This window comes from Cotesia glomerata, linkage group LG2 (assembly GCF_020080835.1).
Source record: "Cotesia glomerata isolate CgM1 linkage group LG2, MPM_Cglom_v2.3, whole genome shotgun sequence".
In the NCBI taxonomy this organism is placed as follows: domain Eukaryota; kingdom Metazoa; phylum Arthropoda; class Insecta; order Hymenoptera; family Braconidae; genus Cotesia; species Cotesia glomerata.
This window is the reverse complement of record NC_058159.1, coordinates 18746098-18769735: the sequence shown is the minus strand read 5'-3', so window position 1 is coordinate 18769735 and position 23638 is coordinate 18746098. Positions and strand designations below refer to the sequence as shown.

The following is a 23638-nucleotide window of genomic DNA, read 5'->3' as shown; positions in this document are numbered from 1 at the left end:
CAAAAATTAAACAGTAAAAAAATTTAGTAATTACTAAAAAAAAATTTTCTTTCTTTTATTTTTACTATCAAAATCAGCTGTATTTTAAACGGTAAATCATACTTAAAAGAGCTTAGAAACTTCTGTGATCAAAATAGGCCTATATAATTTCGACTTGCATTCAATATTCAATAGATTGTTATTGTATCACTATCATTATTTCATGAAAAAATTCAAAGTGATGTGTAATTTATAACAAATTAATACATTCTAATATCCAATTGTTTCTTGCATGATGTTTACAAAAAAATCCTGATTCTTTTTCTATCGTCACCTTAATTTATTATGAAACATTTCGATTTTTATTAGTAGTCAGTAGATTAGATATAAAAGCAGGGCGTAAAATAATACGCGCATGCGTTGTTAGTCGTTGAATTGTCATCATATGTCGTCATTTGAAGTATTTCCAATGCTCTGCTAGTCCATGCAGGGACGTCGTGATATATACATCGTAGTTTTTGAGAAATCGAGACACTTTCTTTTTCTTTATCGATATTTTTCCTTCTTTGTAGTAGAACTTTATTGCCTTTATGTTTCTAATAATGTTTATTTCTTCTTCACTACTTTATAGTTGACTTGAATATTATATTACGAATCAAGGATCTTTTTTGTGTTTCGTATCAATTGTTTTTTTTTTTTTTCAATATTGATAAAATTTACCTTTTTATCATCAAAATTGTTTTATTAATTATAAACTGATGTATTGCAATATAATTGAAAATTAATAACATGCATGCATTAAATATTAAGATGTTGAATGAAGTTTATGTTCGAAGTTTTAGTGTTTTTACAATAAAGTTATCCTACTAAAGTTCTTAATCAACTTCCTGTGTTAGATTACCCAAGCATACAAATGGAATTTAAGGCTGTAATTGACAAAAAATATTAAAAACTATTTCTTGAAGATCTTAACTATTTGTTTAATATTCAGTAAGTTGATTTCTTACGTGATGTTTATATATTAAATATAATAAAAATTTAGAATACAGATTTCGCGTTTAATTTATAAGAATGATGAATGTTATATATATATCAACTCAGGTACAATAGAATATGAAAAATCATTGAACAATTTCAGAAATTTCATTGAAAATTCATTTTTAGTAGATTTTATAAAAATTTAACTATTGAAATTATTTTTAACTGTGGAAAAATAGACCTAAAATAAATACTAATAATACCATAGAAATTTTTCTCAGGATGTTTGTGTGCTTGACATAGTAAATACATAAAGCTGAATCTGTATATATCATAGAATTGACACAATAACATCCTTAAAAGAAACTTTGAATAGTAATTTTAACTAATAGAATAATTTTCGGAAAAAAATATTGATTCTCAAAAAAAATATTAAAAAAAGACATTGCATTTAAGTTCACAAACTGATTAAAAATTCAAAAGTGACATTTGACATCTTCAGCCCGTTAAAAAATTGCAAGTTTTTATTCAGTCTAACTCAAAATTTTGAAGCTTTTTATCCAATCCGCTGTAAACTGCTCCCAGTCACGATTATAAAAGCACAGTGATTGCAGTAGAAAATTCTTAGATACTTGAACATTTTAGTCTCGAATTTCCCTATTTAGGATGAATTTACATTTCCCCCACTTATATTGTTTACTTTTTCTTTTGATTACGCGGTATGCACCAAACTGCAGAGAAACTTCTTATAAATAACAATTAAAATATTGCTGATTAAGCAAAAAAAAAAAAATAGTTTTGATTTTGCAAAAGTTGCGTCTTGAGAATGAATACAAAAGTTTAATTTCCATGCAAACCGCTAAAAATTATATTAACTATTAAATAAATATTGTATGGAATATATAGTACATTAAACATCTAAAATGTAATAAAATATAAAGTTTACAAGCGGCAAAAATAAAAATGGAAACTCGGAAAAATTATTTATTTCTTTTCTTTTAACTATCAAAATTTAAAACAAAAATAAATAATTAGTGTGGTAACTACTAGTCTAGTCAACAAGTTCAAAAACGTGAAAAATAGAGATAAAGGTCCTAAAAATATGAGCGATGGCTCATTCGATTCGGAATCACCTCTAGAAAAATGTTTTTGAAGGATTTTGGTGCAGGTAAAAAATTGCAATTGTTATTAACAAAATAAGATGGAAAAAAAACGATATTTCGTTTTTTGTTAATAACTCGAAAAATATTAATATTTAAGCAATTTTGAAAAAAGCCCGTTAAAGAGGAGAAAATTTCCAAGAAAAAAGTCCCTACTCCCGGAACTCTATCTCCATTATTTATAATTTTAATTTGACGTTGAAAATAGGGCTCCGCGCGGCTGTTACGGCATGCGCGCGCCGCCGCTAAAGAGAGCTCAGCAATAAAAATAATTTTTTTATAACATAAAATGTGATTTTAAAAATTTGAAAAAATTCTAGTATCTTCTTAACACTTGAAAGAATCGAGCCGCGAAGAAAAAAGTTTAATCACCATTTTTGAAAAGTTATCTAATTGTTAACTAACAAATTTTTTCCCAATCTCCGTTGGCATAAACAATGGGATAAAAGGTATAAATAATTGGCCTATAAATTTTAAACTTCGTGGAGCCCTTTTGATATATATACTTTATAAGATCCTGCGATAAATTTTCATTAAAGTTTATTAATTTGTTAATTATGATTTTTTATAACTATTGAAAATTAAAAATCTAAAAAAAGTTGATAAAAATTTTTTTTTCAACTAATATTTAGCTATGCCTGTTTTCACATTAAGCAATGGCAGTAATTAATATAGGTTATGAATTTTTTACGTAATTTGTTTATAAAATTGTTTTAAACAAATAGAGAAATTCAATATTTTTGAAAAATTTTTTTGCTATTTGGTTGTCCACAAAAATTATGATTTTTAAAAAAAAATTTTTCTTAATTTTAATTTTTAATTGTTTAAAAACGATTTTTTCATATTTCGATTGTTTAAACAATTAGTTAAGAAAAAATTTTGCTTTTAAAAATCATAATTTACACTTTTAAATAGTTTGGCAAAAAAAAAATTTTTTTTATTAGTTATTTAATTGTTTATTAGTTTAACAATTTGTTATAAACAAATATTGACCAACGTTATATTTTTTTTCTGAAGCAGAAAAAAATTATAAAAACAGCCATATATAAAAAAGTTCCAAAAAAAATTTTCTTTTATTTATTATAATTAATTTTAATATCATACGGTACGGTAATTATCGCCACTACTTGATTTGTCAATTAAAAAATTGATATATCTTTTAAACTATCAGAGATACGATAAAGGACATTCAGGTCTTTTTTATAGAGAATGAATTTTTCTATTGGAACAATAATGGAAGGTTCTGGTATCTTTGAACTGTTTTGCACAGTATTTGCCCAAAATTCGGTAGATAAGATGTTGTCGTGTACAGCTTACTCTAGAGCGATTCGTGCTCATATGCTAGCAATGACTGCAATAGGGGAAATAATTGCAGAGTTCGCAGAAAGTTCTGAAAACATAGAAAGTCATAAATATATTGAGCACATCAAAGAATCTCGACCACTGGAAGCTCCTCCATCATTTATAAGTATTTCGCGTCAAATTCAGAATAGAAAATTAACGATTTCAAATTTATTTGCTGATCTGAAGAATTATCCACCCACATTAGACCAAGTTTATGAAACAGATGATGCTGTAGCCATGTTAAAATTATTCATCAGTGCCACAACGACACTACAGCGCAAAAGTCCAACTGCTGAACTGTGGCTACAGTACTTCAATAGTGTTATTGTGGCATTACAATTTATTGAGGCTGAACGTTTGGGCAATTGGAATTTACATTTATCATGTATCAAGCAAATGTTACCAATATTTCATGCGGCAGGGCATTTTAATTATTGCAAAGGAGCACAAATCTACCTTCAAGATATGTCAGATTTGAAAAATGTGATGGATCCTTCCGAATTTATAACTTTTACCGAAAAAGGGCTTTTTACAGTAAGGCGTACGGACAAAGCTTGGTCTGGAATTTGGCCAGACATGACAATCGAGCAAACGTTGATGCGAGTTTTGAAAACTGGTGCTCAATCAGTAACTCATGGGCGTTCTGTAACAGACAGTGTTTTAACACGATTCATCCAAGGCATGCCGTATGCATCCAGAAAGACCCAATTTTGAAACAGGAAGTAGAAAAGTTTTATAACTCTCAATCGTCAGTCAGCGAGATAAAAGAAGCTGGAGAGCGAGTTATGCTGAAATTATTTGCAGCTAAAGAAGATACGATTAACCAGTGCAGAATCGAACGCTTCTCAACTGGTGTCACAAACTCTACCGCAGTAAATTTGGCAACTTTACCACCAACAGCTTCTGCTACACATCAACATTCTTTAAGAGCTTATTATCAAGTGCAGACATGGCTTGGTAATTTAAAAAATCCTGAAGACTGGGGATGGCAGAAAACAGAAACTCTCTTTCTACCGATTAGAACCACAGAACCTTTGGCACCAATAGATTTACTGAAACTGGTACACTGCAGCTGCTCAACTTCAAATTGCAGCAAAAATTGTAGTTGCAAAAAAGCTGGGATGAAGTGTACTAGAGCATGTAAAGAATGTAAAGGGGAGAGCTGTTCAAATGCTACTGACCTGGTTCAACTTACTGAAAACGCCAACGAAGATGAAGAAGATGATGATGATGATTTTGATTATATTTCGGAAAAAGAGTTAGAAAAGCGAAATACAAAACGATTAGCTTACGAGAAATTCAAACGATCGATCTATGGATTAGATGATACTGATTCAGAAGAAGAAGAAGAAGAAGAAGAAGGAGAAAAGGAAGAAGAAGATCAAATAGAAGAGGATAATGCAGTTGAAGAAACGGTGGAAGTCTCTCGGACTTCTAACGTTGATGAGCCAAGTACTTCACGAATTTCTCCTTTGAAAAAAAAAAGAAAACGTCAAATATAAAATAAAAACCGTAAAAACTATTTGCAATACTGTAAAGGATAAAAATAAAGATAATAAATGTAATCGAACAAATTTTATTATTATTCAACCACCTTAATTCATTATTATAAAAAATCTTATATACTTTAACCGAAAAAAAGTTATTTTTTAAATAGATTAATAAAATAGTATAAAATAAAAACAAGAAATTTGGGATGAAAATTACAATAAATAAGTAGAATCTCGATGAAAAGTCTATTAAACTGTTTAGGAAATCACGGGAACAATTTTAAATAATATACACAAAAAGAATTTTGATTTTTTACATAATAAAATAGAATACATTTATGTTCAACGGAGCTCCAGTCAAATGAACACCAAACACAGTAAGTATATTGTTTAAACAATTAGCAATAAAAGTATGATTAACAATTAATATGTTAGAAAATTAATCCCTTAACAAAATTGTTTGAAGGTTTTTTGCTGTATCTGCATAATTTAACAAGTTAAAGATCACAAAAGATACGAAAAAGTCAAAAAAATACAGAATTTTTATAAACAAATGCATGTAATAGCTAATAAACAATAGATACGAACTTAATCTTAGATCCATCTGAAAGAAAAATTCATTCTCTATAAAAAAGACCTGAATGTCCTTTATCGTATCTCTGATAGTTTAAAAGATATATCAATTTTTTAATTGACAAATCAAGTAGTGGCGATAATTACCGTACCGTATGATATTAAAATTAATTATAATAAATAAAAGAAAATTTTTGGAACTTTTTATATATGGCTGTTTTATAATTTTTTCTGCTTCAGAAAAAAATATAACGTTGGTCAATATTTGTTTATAACAAATTGTTAAACTAATAAACAATTAAATAATTAATAAAAAATTTTTTTTTTGCCAAACTATTTAAAAGTGTAAATTATGATTTTTAAAAGCAGAAATTTTTCGTAACCAATTGTTTAAACAATCGCAATATGAAAAAATCGTTTTTAAACAATTAAAAATTAAAATTAAGAAAAATTTTTTTTTTTAAAAATCATAATTTTTTGTGGACAACCAAATAGCAAAAAAAAATTTTTCAAAAATATTGAATTTCTCTATTTGTTTAAAACAATTTTATAAACAAACTAGCTGATACCCACCCGCTTCGCTGGGCATACAATAAAATTTTATGTTGTAACCTAGATGAAAAATATAAACAAAATGATTAATTTCAAAAAGATAATTAATATAAATTTTGAATTAGAGAAAAGTGATTGTTTATGATAACCGGTGTTAGCGAGTATTAAATATATGAGAAAAGTATTTTATTATTAATAATCAATCAATCAATGGGTCAGTTAGTCAGTAAATCTGTCATTAGACAGATTTCCGCATCACCCATGACGTACTGTGTAGTGAGATGCGTTCCCATTATAATAATGTTATCCTAAACATTTAGTCTAGACCGGATAGGTCAAATGGTAGAGTAGCCGACATGTCACCGGAAGGTTCTGGGTTCGAATCCTGTCCGAGCTATCTGAATTTTTCTCGCATATTCTGTAAACTCTTATTAAGAAGGTCCTTCCTATTTCTTTTCTCAATCTCTTCCTCCTCCAATTATTCTGTTACGTGTATGTTGGACCGAATCACGTAATAATTAGCAGTAACTCCGATTCTTTTCACCTCCATGGTCTTATGTACTTTTAAAACTTGTTAATAATTTTTTTAATTTTACACAAATGTTAATAATAAAATACTTTTCTCATATATTTAATACTGCTAACACCGGTCATCACAAACAATCACTTTTCTCTAATTCAAAATTTATATTCATTATCTTTTTGAAATTAACCATTTTGTTTATATTTTTCATCTAGGTTACACCATAAAAATTTATTGTATTCCTATCGAAACGGGCGGGTATCAGCTAGTTATTAATAAATTCATAACAAATTAAGTGGTATTAAAAAATATATTTATTATTACTCATTTTATTAGAAATTATCTTAAATCGACCGTTTTTTATAATAATTTAACGATATCGTTGTAAAATTTTAGAGAAGACGCATCAGACACAATTTACCATTTTAATTTTAATCATTAAAATCAGTATAATCATTTAACAATATCAACTTGATAATATTTATGTTTAATTTATCTGTGTTATGATATAATCGAGTTCATCCTTCATGATTATTCCAATACATATAAGTTATTTCAGTTATTAATGATTTAGCTATTCTTTCTTAAAAAACGTATGATTATGAATTCCTACTGTCCCAACAGTCAATCGATAAAATTTAAAATCAATCATTTTGACAGTTATTATAGCAACGGTAACCATGATAACGGTAACCATGGTAACGGCAACCATGGTAACGGTAACCATGGCAACGGTAACCACGGCAACGGTAACCATAGCAACGGTAACCATGGCAACGATAACCATGACAATGGTAACCATGGCAAAGGTTGATTAGCGTGGGTGGTTGTAGGGGGGTTGAGTTCGATAATTTACGGGTGCCACTGATGGTTTCTTAGATTAGAGGGTCAAAATGATATTTCGCCCCAAAAAAAAGAGAGAGATATAGGGAAGGGAAAAGATTATAGGGCACGGGAGGGAGGAGAAGAATGAGGGAGGGAGGGAGGGCATATGTGATGGTAGACGAAAAATTCATTTTGGCTATGAATTGCGTAAAATCCGTTCTTAGTGAGCGTCTACATCACGAATGGAGTAACTATGCTAAATTTCAAGTCAATCGGGCGAATAGTTTCGGAGATCTCGTGATGAGTGAGTGGTATTTCGCTTATATATATATAGATTACGTAAAAAATTCATAACCTATATTAATTACTGCCATTGCTTAATGTGAAAACAGGCATAGCTAAATATTAGTTGAAAAAAAAATTTTTATCAACTTTTTTTAGATTTTTAATTTTTCAATAGTTATAAAAAATCATAATTAACAAATTAATAAACTTTAATGAAAATTTATCGCAGGATCTTATAAAGTATATATATCAAAAGGGCTCCACGAAGTTTAAAATTTATAGGCCAATTATTTATACCTTTTATCCCATTGTTTATGCCAACGGAGATTGGGAAAAAATTTGTTAGTTAACAATTAGATAACTTTTTCAAAAATGGTGATTAAACTTTTTTTTTCTTCGCGGCTCGATTCTTTCAAGTGTTAAGAAGATACTAGAATTTTTTCAAATTTTTAAAATCACATTTTATGTTATAAAAAAATTATTTTTATTGCTGAGCTCTCTTTAGCGGCGGCGCGCGCATGCCGTAACAGCCGCGCGGAGCCCTATTTTCAACGTCAAATTAAAATTATAAATAATGGAGATAGAGTTCCGGGAGTAGGGACTTTTTTCTTGGAAATTTTCTCCTCTTTAACGGGCTTTTTTCAAAATTGCTTAAATATTAATATTTTTCGAGTTATTAACAAAAAACGAAATATCGTTTTTTTTCCATCTTATTTTGTTAATAACAATTGCAATTTTTTACCTGCACCAAAATCCTTCAAAAACATTTTTCTAGAGGTGATTCCGAATCGAATGAGCCATCGCTCATATTTTTAGGACCTTTATCTCTATTTTTCACGTTTTTGAACTTGTTGACTAGACTATACACACAGAAAGAAAGATTTCTTGACTGGAGAACAAAATTCTTGGCTCAAGTAAATTTTCGGTCGCCCGAAGGAAGACCGAAGTTGTCTTGGCCGAAGTAAAAATTATTCTTGAAATTCTATTCTTGGTGGAAGTAATTTTTTTTAAATTCAAATTATCAAAATACTTGATACAAGAAATTTTTATATTTGATCAAGATTTTTAGATACTTTAGAGAAGCAGCGCCACTTACTTCAGCTGAGAAAAAAATTTTCTCATCTTGAGAAAATTTTTCTCTTGAATATTTGATACCTATTTTAGATTATTTTAGCGCGGAATTATACATATTGAATGAAAAAAAATGATTCAATATTATTTGATCTTCCCATTTGTCATGTTAGTCAATAGAAATATTAATGAAAATTTACTATCAAGATATTTAATTTTTTGGAGCAAGAGAAAAATTTTCTCAAGACAAGAAAATTTACTTCTGTCAAGAACTTAATTTTTTGGAGCAAGAGAGAAATTTTCTCAAAACAAGAAAATTTTCTTGACTTAAATAAATTGTCTTGGATCAAGAAACGTATTTCTTGAAGCAAGGGAATTGATTTGTTGGATTAAATGAAATTTCTTGTGTCAAAAAAAAATTTTTTTTCGCCTAAGTAAATAATTATGAAGAAAAATATTTTCTTGGCTCAAGTGAACCTTTCTTTCTGTGCATCTTAAAATTTTAAATTTTCTGTATAAAATGTTTTTTAAACTAAGGAAATTGCAGTTTTACTTTAGTGCTCCTTTACTTTATTCAAGGCAACTCCTTACATAAATGCAGCTCTTAATTTAAATAAAATATGAAAATGGAAAAAATTTCTGTTTCCTTCTAAAATGACGAAATAAGAATTTGTTATAAAAAATTCCTAACTTAATGAACTTTCACATTTTTTTTTCCTGCAAGTTTTTGTTATTTACTTTTAGTTTTCTTTTAACCCTTCAACCACTCGCGTATTTTTCAGTGTCTTACTTGCACCGTAGCCAACAGTCTATAGGTTGAATATTGGTATGTGAGAGAAAATCTTATAGCGCGAGTACTGACAAGTTAGTTGCATCATTTTATTTTGACCCTGACCCCTTTTGATTTGGCTGAAAGTTTACCATCCTTTTCTACCCTATCAAAAACGTGTCTCATAACTTTTTCAAATTTTTTTACCCAACCAAAAAAAAGCTATGAATTTTTCAAAAAAACCGCTTTTTTATTTTTAAATTGCCATATCTTTTTCAAAAATTGACTTATCGGGACGTTTTTTTTTTCAATATTTTTGTTATAAAATGTTTTTTTCGGAAAAAAATAGAAAAAAATCATTCAAACCTATCCGCAGTGAACACATGACTTTAATATGACGTCATTTATAAGTCATACACTGAGAAAAAAGTATTTTGCTACTAAGGATATTTTTTTTGATAATCAGAATACTTGGTATTGTGCTACTAAGAATACGTGGTATTTTGATTATCACAATAAGTATACTGATTTTCACAATAAGTATACTGATTTTCACAATACCTAGGTATACTGATTATTAGTATACCAATGTAACATACTATTAGATGTTTATAACCTCACTTTACTGGCACAAATCAATTGACTTATAAAGCTAACAAAACAAATTAAAATTAAAATTAAAAGTGTAATAATAAATTTTTTTCAAGCTAATATAATAAATACTAGTTGAAATCTATTTTTACCAGCGCATAAATCAAATAAACTAACTGTTAGTGTTAAAACGTCGATAGCAGTGACAGAACATATATTATAGTTTACTGCACAGAGTATAGGTCTTGAACTGACTTATATTCTGATAATCACAATACTTTTTTCTCAGTGTAGGAATGTCACAATATTTTACGTAAATATGACGTAAAATTGACCTATCTTGTGATCCAATTATGATGTAAAAATATATGATATAATTTTGACATCATACTGATGTAAGTTTGTTACTTCTCTATGATATCACGGAAATGACAGATATTACGTACAACTGACATAATATATAAACTATAATATTACGTAACATTAATGCCATCATTGTATGTCAGAACGACGTAAGTTTAACATCATACATTTACATCAGTGACAAGTCACGGTTGTACGTAATCTTGACGTAAGTTTAACATCATGCGTTTACATCAGTGACAAGTCACGGCTGTACGTAATCTTGACGTAAGTTTAACGTCATGCGTTTACATCAGTGACAAGTCACGGTTGTACGTAGTCTTGACGTAAGCTTAACATCATGCGTTTACATCAGTGACAAGTCACGGCTGTACGTAATCTTGACGTAAGTTTAACGTCATGCGTTTACATCAGTGACAAGTCACGGTTGTACGTAATCTTGACGTAAGATTAACATCAAGCGTTTACATCAGTGACAAGTCACGGTTGTACGTAATACCGATACCATTTGTGAGTCATTATTTAACATCAATAATTTGTCACAATTGTACATAATACTGACGTAATTTGAAAGTCATTTTCTAAATCAGTGACAAACGATTATTTTCTATAATATTGATAAAATTTGGGGGATGTATTTTTTTAATATTATCGATTGATCAAAATTTATCAAGCATAAAACTTCTTTAACAAGATGTCTAATTTACAATTAATCGCTAAATATTAGTGAAAATTGGTTTGAAATTTTGTAAGAATCAGGAAGAGGTAAACAGCTGATTTAAGCGGTACCTTGCAAATTTAAGTCCGTTCTTAATAACAAAAATTTATAATTTCTTAATATTAATGAATATATCTAACATATTAGCAAATAACATACATGAAAAACATTTTTCATTTACGTTTTTAAGAAAAATACATACAAATTAAATACATGTAGGATATAAATTTTGTATATATATGCTTGTATGTTTCCATACACTGCAGAAAAAAAATCTTGGCTCAAAGGTAAATTTCTTTGGACCAAGAATATATTAAAGATGACTGAAAATTTCGTGTATGAAGTCAAAATTTCTTGAGACTAAAACACTTCTTCTTGCTCCAATATAACTTCGGCCTCCGTCAAAATTTTCTTGGTGCAAGAAATACTTTTTTTTTCGGTGCATATGTTTCTCACTTATATTTTTTCCATGAATTTAGGTACTTTTATCCATTGTAAAAATATTTTCGACTTCATTCAGTATAAATGACTTGGTGTGAAAATGATAACAAAATACCGAGTTCAATTTATGTGGCATGAACTCTAAATTTTTAAACCGTCAAGCGAGTAAACGTATAATTTCTTATGATTTTGCGTCAAGAAATTAAATGTCAGTCATTTTAATATATTGCACTATTACATGAAATAGTATATTACACTCCACGGGAAGTAAATAAGAAAGCCTCAGATCACATGTTTGTTGACCTCGGCTTCGCCTCGGCCAACAATTGCATGTGATCTGAGACATTTCTTACTTTACTTCCCTAAGTGTGTAATATACTATTCGTAAATTGAAATTTTGAACAAGAAAAATACAAATGAAAAATACTAAATTTTCGGAAAAAATTAAATAAACAAAAAAAAGTTCGAGTCTTGAGAAATCAAATAAGTATTAAAAAATATTCAAATGACACGGATATATCGTTTACCCTGAAAAAATTTCACTCAACCATGTAAAGTTTTCTGTGTCCGCTTTTACACGAAAATTTTTGAAAGTGTAAGATTCAATCAATTTTTACGAAAATTTATAAATTGCCTATTCATTACCGCAAGTTTCACTAGCGAGTCTTTTATAAGAGTTTTTACAAAATTTTATAGAACTTTATAAAATTTCATGAGTTTTAATGAAATTTTATGAAGTATAAACTATTAGACTTGAATTTTATACAATTCCAGCTCTTAAAATCCATTTAATCTCAGAAAAAATTATGAGATAAGCATTTTTCGTCATGTAAGGCTTAACACATAAGTTAGTTACTACGTGACATGAACCGTTAGGGTCATGTGGGGCAAGAGTGCGCAAACCCATTCATTTGAGTCCCAAATACATGGGATCGCGCACTCTTACCCGCTGCGCACATTTGCCCCACATGACTCTACTTGGACAAGTGAGCAGCGTTCCAGACTTCGACACGTGAGGACCCGAGTTCGAGCCTAGCATACCTCAAGATTTTTTCATTAAGTATTTACACATAACTAGTATTTCAAAGTTTGTAATAACTCCACAACACTATGATTGATTTCGAAATTGCAATTTTTTTATTTTTGAGAAATTTTTTTTTTTAATATTTTTTCTGAGGTACAATTTTTACATCACTTTTACGTCATAATGACATCACTATCATGATATAGACATCACAGTTACGTCATATTGACGTCATAAATTTCATTGAGACATAATACTGATGTCATGACTACGTCATATTTTTACGTCAGGAAGTGTGAAATAATGAGTCACATGTGACTCATTCGTGACTTATATCTTACGTAAATCGTGACATAGCCCAATGTCATTTTGACGTCACATTGACGTAAACGTGTTTACTGGGTCTTCATCGTTCTTTTTTAGATTTTCCGAAAAAACTCCGAATTTCTCGATGATTACCATTATTAATTTCTTTCTTTCTTATAAAAATTGTGACATTTTCTACAAATATCCTGAAATTTTCAGAAAGGTGTTTTTTCGATTTCTATTTTTTTTTTTTTTTCAATCAACTAAAACTTCTTTTTCAATCGACTAAATTTTTTTTTTTAACTTTCCGCTAAAAAAATCGAAGATTTTCAAAATTCGGGAAGTTATTGGTTTCACCCCGTTTTGCGAAAATAGAGTTTTCATCAGATCTCGGCGTTTTAAGGTCACAGGAAGCTTCCCTGACTATTCCCGCGATGGGGTCCGTGCGGCTGTATGTATGCATATGTGTGTGTGTGTGTGTGTGTGTGTGTGTGTGTGTGTGTGTGTGTGTGTGTGTATGTAAACTTCTTATAACTTTTGAACGGCTTGACCGATCGGATCGAAATAGGCGGCGATCTAAAGAGTATCATTGCCATTAAATTTCGTGAAAATTTGAATCAATTCGGTTTGCTAGATTTTGAGAAATCTCAAAAATAAAATTTTCAAAAAATCGTTCTTTTGGAATAAATTCTAAACGGTTGCACCGATCAATTCCAAAAACTATTCCGCTCTTAAGTTTGAAAAACCACGTCGATTGCCACCAGTCCCGTCAAAATCGGTTGAATCGTTCGAGAGCTATCGAAAACGAAAAAGTTCAAAAAAAGTGTTTTTTTGGAATTACTTCGAAATTCCTTGTTCGATCGATTTAAACTTAAAAATCCGTTATGAAGTTTCAAAAACTGCGTCGAATGCCACCAACCGAAAATTCAAAAAATAGTGTTTCATCAAACTTCTATCAGACTTCTATCAGAGCTCGAAGAGCTCAAAAGCATAAAGAAGCTATCTCTTTGAGCTCGAAGAACTCAAAATAACGCAGAAATTGTACTATTGAGCTCAAAGAGCTCAAAAACAAAATAAGTGAAATGTTGAGCGTTTAGGTATGAAGTTAGCGGGAAGTTGCAGGGATGGCCTTTAGGGTCAAGCGTTTTCCTAAATTTTTAGTCTTATTTTTCATAACACTGGTCCAAAAATTTTGGAGAATCCTCAAAAAAAAAGAAAAAAGTATAGAACCAAAAGTTGAACATGTTAATCATCGAGAAAATTAATCAATCGAGAAAATTAATTTTTTTAAAAACAAAAGAAATTAAAAAACAACAAAAAATATAGAACTAAAAGTTAACCAGGTTAGCTTCTCAGAATTGTTTTTTAAATTTTTAATCCTTGCGAACGTCCAAGTCTATTTTCAAATTACTCTAAACGCCTTCGAGATATGATAGTTTGCGCCACTTATGAATCCTCTTCATAAAAATAAACTTATTAAGTGCCATCTTCAGAAATAATAATGTTAAAGAACATTTTCTTGCTTAGCTAAGCAAAATGTCTTCATTAGTTAAGAATTATTGCATTTAACCCTTACCGGCCACACCTCACCCAGGCCACATAACGGCCACATGGGGTAACTCATTACCCCACGCTGAAAAACCCGGTTGGACAACATGTTTTGAGACTTTTAATTAATTGTGTCATGTTCGTTGACGAGTTCTTCATTATTTCTAATGGTTTAAAACTTGGTTAATTAATAGATGGCGTTCTAACAACTGGTCACATAAGTCAAAATTTTAGAATAATGGCTTTTTTTCAAAAAAATTCACTTTTCAGATTCACGGCATATGCCGTTTATTGTATTTATTTGGAAGTTTTAAGACCTCTAATTCCAGTTTTTTAAGCCTGGGGTAAGTAGTCACCCCGTGTGGCCGGTAAGGGTTAAGACATTATAATCATGTATTAAACCATTTGATAAAACCGTTTTAACCATAAAACTCAGATTTCCTGTAAGTTGGAACCGATTTGGATCAGTAGATTTCGAGAAATTGCAAAAAAAGTGAAAAAGAGTGACAAAAAAGTTGTTTTTTTTTCCATTTTTTTTTAAATATCTCCGAATTAGCTGAACCGATCAACTTCAAAAACTAATTAGCTCTTAACCTTAAAACCCCGCATCGATCGCTACATAAAGCGTCAGAATCGGTTGATGGGTTCGTGAGATATCGTTGTCGAAAAAAATCGAAAAAAGTGTTTTTTTGTAATAATTCCGAAATTTTTTATCAGATCAATTTTTTTGTTCTAAATTTTTTATAGAGCTCAAAAAACCACATCGATCGCCACCTACCGCGTGAAAATCGGTTGATTTATTAAAAAGTTACAACAGTTTAAAAATTAAAAAAATCGTGTTTCATCGAATTTTGTTAAGATTTTTTAGCTCAAAAGCATAGCAAAGGTATCTCTTTGAGCTCGGAGAGATCAAAATAACACATAAATTGTATTTTTGAGCTCTAAAAGTTCAAAAACGTCATAAGTGCAATTTTAAGCGCCTAGGTATGGAATTAGCGGGAAGTTGCAGGGATGGCCTTTAGGGTCAACCGTTTTTCTAATTTTTTTTTTTTCGATTAAAAAAAAAATAGAAATCGAAAAAACACCTTTCTAAAAATTTCAGGATATTTGTAGAAAATGTCAAAGTTTCATATGAAAGAAAGAAAAAAGAAATTAAAAATGGTCATCATCGAGAAATTCGGAGTTTTTTCGGAAAATCTAAAAAAAGAACGAAGAAGACAGGTTTGAATAATTTTTTTCTATTTTTTTCCAAAAAGAACATTTAATAACAAAAATATTGAAAAAAAAAACGTCCCGATAAGTCAATTTTTGAAAAAGTTATGGCAATTTAAAAATAAAAAGCGGTTTTTTTGAAAAATTTATAACTTTTTTTTTGGTTGGGTAAAAAAATTTGAAAAAATTATGAGAGACATTTTTGATAGGGTAGAAAAAGATGGTAAACTTTCAGCCAAATCAAAAGGGGTCAGGGTCAAAAGTGGTCGATTTGGCGTGGAATGCCCCTTATATTCTGTCTTATTAAGTTAATAGCTTTCTCGTAATCTGTAAATAAAAACTAGTGTGGTTTTGTTATTGCAGACGTTATAACTCCAAAATTAACCCATATAGCCCTATGGAGCTTCATAGTGTAGTAGCCCTTCATACACCATTTCTTAAAGAAGTTTTCTGCTTAGACTACATGAGTTGGTTTTAGATATATGGAGGTTGAAGGAAGATTTAAATGAAATGAGCAATCTTTCATGACAGAAATTGTGGAATTATTCTAAATCGTTCTAGAGTGTTCGAAATACTTGAAAAATCTAAAATGATCTAGAATGTTTTGTAACTTTTCAAAACGCTGTATAATATTCGAAAAGGGTTTGAAATTTCTTAAGTCATCTAATATTTCCAAAAATGATCTAAAGTGCTTTTAAATATACTGAAAAAAACAATTTTAGATAGATAATTTGAGAATTTTCATCCAAAATTGTTTTTTCCCAAATATAGTAAACTATTTTTCAACAAGAAAGTTAATGTAAGAACAATTTTGATTTCTTCAGCTTAGAAATAAAATTGTTCAAAATTTCCAACAAATTAATTTCTTGTCACAAAAATGCTTATATTTTTCTAAAGAAATTTTTCTTCTCATTTCTGTTTTAATATGTTTATAGTTATTTAAAAGTATTTCAGAGTATTTGAAATGTTTTAAAATATTTAAGTATCATGTAAACTCTTTTAAATGATTCATAACATTTTAGGATATTTAAGAATCATCTGAAAACCCTTAAGGTCAATCTATAATGATTTAGAATAATGCAATTCACACAAAGAAATACACAGTTGACAGTTAATTGATTAAGCTCGTATACATTATAGCTCTCATTTAATCGAACATAGACTCAATTGTGTTTCTTTGAGGTACAAAAATGGAGTCTTTTGTTCCCCTAAATAGGTGATAAATTCTTTTCAGGATAACATCGAATATTGTCTCTAGTAACATTATAAGTATGAATTAATAAACTTTTCCATATTGAAAAAAAACCCCCCAAACTATTATTAAATATTCTGAATTTCGAATATTAATAAAATCTTTCAAACAAGAGAAAAAAAAATGAAAGGCCATAAATTCTTAAAATAAGACCTAGGACTAGGACTAGTTATGTGTAAATTGACCATGGTTCGGAATTCATTTTCATATTGGATCGACTAAATCTTGTCTGATATTGTAGTCTAATAGTTTCCATATAAATATTTGTGGATGGTGCTACTTACAGTGCATGTCATTGATTCATACCGGTTAAAAATTTTATGGTAAAATAGAAAAATCAAAATTTCGACATCTGTAAATAAAGAAATCAATAAAAGGAAAATCTTTATAAGCATCAATTTAAACGAAATTGAAAAAATAATGCACTGAAAATAAATAACTCAAAATATCAATCACAATTAAAATAGAAATTAAAAATATCAGTATTTAAAATAATTACACTTTACAAAATAAATAATAGCAAATTTATAATATTAAAAAAAAAAAGACAACAATATAATTGGATAATTTTAAAAATTATCAAATATAAATATAGACATTGAATAAAATAAAATAAACTAAATTCAGACAAGTCAGTAAAAAGACATTTGAATATTTATATTTATAAAAATATCGATAGTTATTAATATGCGAATTCTTAAACAATAGACATCGAGAAATATAGACTAGCAAATTTAGAAACCCGTAATTTTAGACATCTGTAAATTTTGATTTATATAAATTCATAAATTAAAATAAAAATACAATTGAATATATAATTGCTTGCAATTTATGAGGTAATAAAAATTAAAACAATACTTCTATAATGCTCGAGAGCCCTCGACTGCAACCCTTGGATGCTTACGGAGTCGGTTCTCCAGAAGGTTGCGGATCAGGCAGCGGTGAAATTCTCTGCGCTCCAAAAAATAACCTAGACAATTTTTAAATAGCGAGTGTCGTGCTTAACAGAGTTAGCTACTCATGGAGGTTTACGGAGTCGGCTCTCCAGAAAGTCGCGGATCAGGCAGCGGCAAAATTCCCCACGCTCCAAAAAATAACCTAGACAATTTTTAAAAAACGAGTGTCGTGTTTATCAGAGTTAGCTACTCATAATGGTTTACGGAGTCGGCTCTCCAGGAGGTTGCGGATCAGGCAGCGGCGAGATTCCCCACGCTCCAAAAAATAACCTAGACAATTTTTAAATAGCGAGTGTCGTACTTATCAGAGTTAGCTACTCATGGAGGTTTATCGTCCTCCAGGAAGTTGCGGATCAGGCAGCGGATGGATTCTTTGTACTGCAAAAAATAACCTACATATTTTTTAATTAAATATAAAAATTTATTTACAGTTTTGAATCTTCATACACATGTCAATTTTTCAAATGGTTATTTTATTTTTCTGTTTCTGCTTTATTTTATAAATTTCTTTGTTTACAGTCAAAAACAAGCGTCGATGACGTAAGAAAAAATTGTAATCAAATATTAAAAAAAATTAGGAAAACGATTGACCCTGAAGGCCATCCCTGCAACTTCCCGCTAATTCCATACTTAGGCGCTTAAAATTGCACCAATGACGTTTTTGAGCTCTTCGAGCTCAAAAATACAATTTATGGGTTATTTTGAGCTCTCCGAGCTCAAAGAGATTGCTTTTCTATGCTTTAAAGCACTTCGAGCTCAAAAGTCTGATAGAGATTTGATAAGACACTATTTCTTGAATTTTTAAACCGCAATAACTTTTGAATGAATAAACTGATTTTTACGCAGTTAGAAGCATTCGACGCAGTTTTTCAAGCCTCACAAAGAATCTTAAATTTTGAATTGATCGCGCTAGGAATTTTAGAGTTATTCCGAAAAAACACTTTTTTCGGTTTTCTTTCGTTCACGATATCTCTCGAACGAATCAACCGATTTCAGCTGATCAGTTTTTGGAATTGAACCTTTAAGCCGTTTAAAAGTTATTCCAAAAAAACCACATTTGAAAAAAATTTTTTTTTCAGTTTTTTTAAGATTTCTCAAAATCTATTGATCTGAATCGGTCCAAATAGTTTTCAAAATCTAAGTTTGGTCAAGCTCTTCGAATGGCACCAACCGCGATGAAATCGGTCAAGCCGTTCAAAAGTTATAAGCGGTTCACATACTTTCAGACACACACACACACACACACACACACACACACACACACACACACACACACACACACACACACACACACACACACCCCGTGTCGGGCTTGCTGGGTCCCGCATCGGGCGCCTCCTCAGGTGGCGGATAGGGGAATGCCCGGCATATCTGCACGTCAGATGCGTCGGGTACCGAGGAAACAGAATACTCGGGGTGGACCAAAACCTAGCAAAAGATGATATGGAAATGTCAGAAGATTTTCAAACATCGTTTACAGTACAGAGGATGGATACCTCAGTGCCGGCGAGAGAAGGCGTGCAAACGGGCCTAAACTTGTCGTTATCAAGCGACCGTTTGAACAGTGGAGTAGACCCCATGGCTCTGCTGTCTAGCAATGCTAGCAAGGTTACAGGGAGTACGAAATCAGCCCAAATGGCAGAGAACGGACAGCTGAGCAACATTCCTTCAAAAAGTGGAGGACCTTTTGCTCCTGCCACTAATCAAACCCACCGAGGAAGAATGAACTCTCTACCGACCGTCACCGGCCAACAGTCACCAATGGAGAGGCTCGGCAACAAGATTGATGAGTTAGCCGACTTCATAAAAGACAAAAAGCATCTCCACCATGAGATCAGAAAATTGGTTTCGTCTATTAGTACGGCATATAGGCTGGCCAACAAATCACCAACGAAGTCGGCGTCAACGCCTCAATCAACTCCTAGTCTGAACAAAAATCACAGCCACCTCTGACCACTCCTAAGAAATTACCACAGCAAGGAGATGGCAACAAGAAGAGGCCGCTGTCCACGCCCAGCCCTTCCTCAGATATTGACAAGCCAGCACAGAAAAAGACAGCCCGGGATGATACCTGGACCAAAGTGACTCGGCAAAACAAGAAAAAGAAAGAACAGGAGCCAGTGACTCAAACTGCTACAGCCCAAGACCAGCCAAACAGCGGTGGCTCCAAGAAACCAAGGAGGAAGAAGACAAGAACTAAAGCTGTCCTAGTCCAACCAGCTGAAGGGCGAACATACGCCGATCTCCTGAAGGAAATCAAGGCCAAGGTAAGCCCTGTCGAGACGGGCGTAGACATAAGGTCTATTAAAAGACGAAACACGGAGGCGTTCTCCTTGAAATGGCTCGAAAGTCCGAAGACAGCAAGGCATTCACCGATGCAGTAAGGGCAGCCACTGCAAACATCGGCACAGTCAAGACGCTAACACCAACAACAACGATCGAGATCCTCGACTTAGATGAAATCTCTACCGAGAGCGAAGTCCGTGAAGCACTCAAACGTGAATTCACTGACAACCTGGAGGTCAAACGGGTAAATTTGACAAAACCCACACCACGAGGTAATCGGGCAGCCTTCTGCGAACTAGACGAGCCCAATGCGATTAAGGCCCTTGACAAGGCCCGTATACGGATCGGTTTGGTGAACTGTCGTATACGCCCAGTAGTAAAAGTAACACGTTGTTTTAAATGTCTTGGTTATGGACACCAAACACGTCAGTGTGCGGGACCAGACAGAAGCAGGTGCTGCTACAAATGTGGCGGAGAGAACCACAAGGCCGTAAACTGCACGGAGAAGTTAAAATGCTTCCTTTGTGCTTCGGACAAAGATGCCCAGGATAGTCTATGCCATATTTCTGGCACTGGAGCGTGTAAGGCATTCCGCAAAGCACTTGCAGAAGCCATGAAAGGTCAGAAATGACACGCATACTACAAGGCAACCTGAATAGGTGCAAAACCTGCTGCGCCAGCGTGTTTTCGAAGATAAAATTGACGTCTGCTTTATCTGCGAGCAATATCTAAACATCGAAGGTAAAACATGGTTCGCAGACGAAACGGGCACGGCAGCAATTTGGATTGTGAACACAAAGAACGTTACCGTCAACAACAGCGGAGGTGGAGCAGGTTTTGTCTGGATTCAAACCCCCACAACCTACTTCATGAGCGTCTATCTCTCACCTAACGAAGGGATTAGTGTGTTCCGACAGAAACTCGCAAATATAGAAGATGCGGTCACTAAGTTCGACGGCGAAGTTATCGTAGCTGGTGACTTCAATGCTAAATCGGCTGAATGGGGCGCTGATTTCTCCGACACCAGAGGCAACGAGGTCGCTGACGTCGTGGCTAGACTCGACCTCATAGTGCTAAATACTGGGAGCACCACGACTTTCAGAAGACCGGGGTACCAAGAGTCCATCCTCGACATTTCGTTGGCGACTCCAAAAATTGCCAACATGATTGAAAACTGGACAGTATCCGAAAAATACAGTGGCAGTGATCACCAGTTCGTGACATTTAACGTTGGATTGGCATCTGCTCCGGTACCACAACACGACCTTTCTAAGCGAAAGTGGAATGTCAGGAAGCTTGATCCAGAGGCACTGCGAGCTTCACTTGCACGGAGCTGGTCTACCCTTCAGAACAACCCGACTCCGGATACTTGCAGCGAGACAGAAAGGACAGTACTAAATACGATGAAGGAGATTTCCGCCGCATGTGACGCCTCTATGCCGCGGTTGAAAAACCGGAGTTTTCGCAGGCCGGCGTACTGGTGGTCAACAGACATAGCGGAACTTCGCAAAATGTGCCATCAACTACGTCGCTGCGCAACGAGAGCTGCCAAACGCTCCCCAAGCCAGGACTTGTATTCAAAAGAGTACAAGCAGGCCAAAAAGATGCTAAATCGAGCCATCAAAGCAAGTAAAGCAAAGTTGTGGAAAGAGATCTGCAACGATCTCGACAATGACATCTGGGGTAAAGCCTACCAAATTGTCGCCAAACGACTTGGAAAGGCTTCACCAGAGGCGCCGAAGTCTCCAGCCTTAATGGATAGCATCGTAGCGGAGCTTTTCCCCAAACACCCGCCGTGGGAGAAGAAACACTACACTAAAAACAACGAAGTAACGCCCTTCACAACTAAGGAACTACAAGACGCGGCCAAGTCACTCAAAACAGGAAAGGCACCTGGACCTGATGGCATCCCGGCATCGGTGATCAAGATTATAGCCCTGGAATACCCAGACTTACTCCTGAACACCTACAACGCATGCTTGGCAACTGGCACCTTTTCCGCGGTCTGGAAACGGCAGAGATTGGTTCTCTTAGACAAAGGTAAGGGAACCCCCATAACACCTTCGTCGTTTAGACCACTCTGTATGCTAGACATTGCTGGAAAACTGCTCGAGAAGCTCATACAAGGGAGACTTCGCGACGACATCGACCGTGCTGGAGGTTTTGCCACCAACCAGCATGGCTTCCAGAAAGGTCATTCGACAGTCGGAGCGATCAAGAAAGTCATAAAGACAGCAACACAAGCATGGTCTGGTAGCCTCAAAGCTCGTAAAGTATGTCTTCTCCTCACGCTAGATGTCAAAAACGCATTTAACAGCGCAAATTGGGGAGACATTTTAGACGCTCTGGAGCACAAGTTTGACGCGGAGCCAGAAAATCTGGCACTAGTCGACAACTACCTTGACGATAGAAAGCTAATAGTGGAAACTACTGAAGGCCCACAAGAATACGCCATAACGGCTGGCGTGCCGCAAGGCTCAATAATGGGGCCTGATCTATGGAACGCAGACTACGACGAGCTTCTTGAAATCCCGTTGCCAGAGCAAGTAGAGCTAACAGGCTTTGCAGACGACGTTGCAGCCACTATAGTGGCGGACAGCGTGGAAGAGGCCGAACTGCTAGTTCGGGAAACCATCGACACCGTCGAGACTTGGCTCGATAAGCATCACCTGAAACTCGCCAAACAGAAAACCGAGATGGTCGTTTTGACCCGTCAAAATGGTTTCCAAAACCATTCGCTATGGACATGGGAGGAACAACGCTGACGTCAACAAGGGCCCTGCGGTATCTAGGGGTAATGATAGACGAGAAACTATCTTTCCGTGAACACCTCGACAGTGCATGCAAGAAAGCCAGCAAGACTGTGTCTAGCCTAGCACGAATTATGACCAACACCATGGGACCAAGAACAAAAAAGAGAAGAGTTCTTCTAGAAGCAGTCCACTCGGTACTGCTTTATGGAGCGGAGATATGGGCAGACATATTAAAGCAGAAGACCTACCGGCGAAAGATCGCAGCAGTACAGCGGCGAGGCGCTCTCAGGGTTGCCTGCGCCTACCGCACAGTTTCCGAAGCGGCTGTATTGGTCATTGCAGGAGCCGCGCCCATCGACCTATTAGCGTTCGAAAGAGCAAAACTCTATGACGCTAAAGACAGTGATGATAACATGAAGGACGCAAGAACGAGGATAAAGGCGGAAACGCAGCAAGAGTGGCAGGACCGATGGACATCGGGAGAGACGGGCAGATGGACGGCGCGCCTGATCCCAAACATCAACGTCTGGCTCTCTCGGAAGCACGGGGATACGGACTTTTTCCTGACCCAGCTATTGACGGGACATGGGCAGTTCAATGCCTATCTTTTCAAGATGGGTTTGCACAGCACACCAACGT

At 33.4% G+C, this 23638-nt stretch overlaps 1 protein-coding gene across 1 annotated transcript in view; it reads left to right on the top strand.

The window, feature by feature from the left end:
* Window positions 1-696: 696 nt before the first annotated feature.
* The window catches only part of LOC123259979 (ankyrin repeat and fibronectin type-III domain-containing protein 1), a 100298-nt gene continuing 77356 nt past the window's right edge, over window positions 697-23638 (top strand). Inside the window, exon 1 of the mRNA XM_044720827.1 lies at window positions 697-969. The gene's annotated coding sequence lies outside the window, so the exon portion shown is untranslated. The remainder of the gene's footprint in view (window positions 970-23638) is intronic.